We start from the raw sequence: 1,038 nt of genomic DNA on the forward strand, positions 1-1,038 counted from the left end.
GCTGCAGGCCTGACCCAGCACCAGCCAGCCCCCGGAGTCCTGGGCAGGGAGTGTACCCAGCCCTGGCTCCCCGCCAGGGCCAGGTGCCCAGGGAGATCCTGCCAGGCCATGGTGATGATGGCCACCTTGCCCTGTGCACTTCAAAACCTTTCTCAAGGAGAGACCCGGGCAGAAACTGGTCGGTCCAAGGGGTCCCAGGATCAGGTGAGACAGGAGCCTCCTGGGCCCCAGGTGGCCAAGAGGATGCCTCCTCCTCAGGCCCCCATTCAGGACCCTGGCCTGCTCTGAGCCCCATCCTGGAAAATCCCCAGGGCCCATTCAGAAACCCAAGCTGCCCAGGCCTCTGGTGCGTGTGCTGCTGCCCTTCTGGAGGCCGGAGCAGTGAGGGCCAGCATGACGACATCTACGCTGCCCCAGCCCTGCTTCTCACCAAGGCTTCTGTCCCTGAGCTCTCAGACCCCTGGCTGCCCCAAACACAGGGCAGAGGACTGGAGAGTCTGGTGGTCACAGCTCCAAACAGCATGATCTGGCCCCCAGAGGAGGCTGTGTCAGGGGGATCAGACAGTGCCTCAGCCTCGGGGAGGACTGCCCCAAAGGACAAAAGGGTGCGGGGACTCGAGCTGGCAGAGGCTGGCACAGCAAGGACATTTCCAGTGGTGAGAAAGCAATAGCCAGGACTAGTTGAGGCGAGGGAGCGGGGGCTGCCCAAGGGCAGAAGGGCGGTGCAGGCAGGGAAGGGGCACGGTCCCTGCAGGGGCTCCAGGGGGGCTGGGCCAGGAGACCACAGAGCCTCAGAGCTGGATCAAGTCCCCCAGGCCGGCCCCCTGTCCTGGAAACCAGGACCTCCCTCGACCCCAGGGTCCCCAGGGCCGCCTGCTCCCCCCACCTCTGAAGCTGGCTCTGAAGAGCGCGCTGCGGAGGGCGCCCGTGACTCAGCCCAGCACCGCGAATGTCAGCGGGCGCGGCAGGAAGGCTGGGCACGACCGAGCCCCCTCGTCGGAGGCGGGAGACCGGGCAGGGACAGGCGGGGCCCGGCTG

Source organism: Hipposideros armiger, unplaced genomic scaffold (assembly GCF_001890085.2).
Source record: "Hipposideros armiger isolate ML-2016 unplaced genomic scaffold, ASM189008v1 scaffold_3, whole genome shotgun sequence".
Taxonomy (NCBI): Eukaryota; Metazoa; Chordata; class Mammalia; order Chiroptera; family Hipposideridae; genus Hipposideros; species Hipposideros armiger.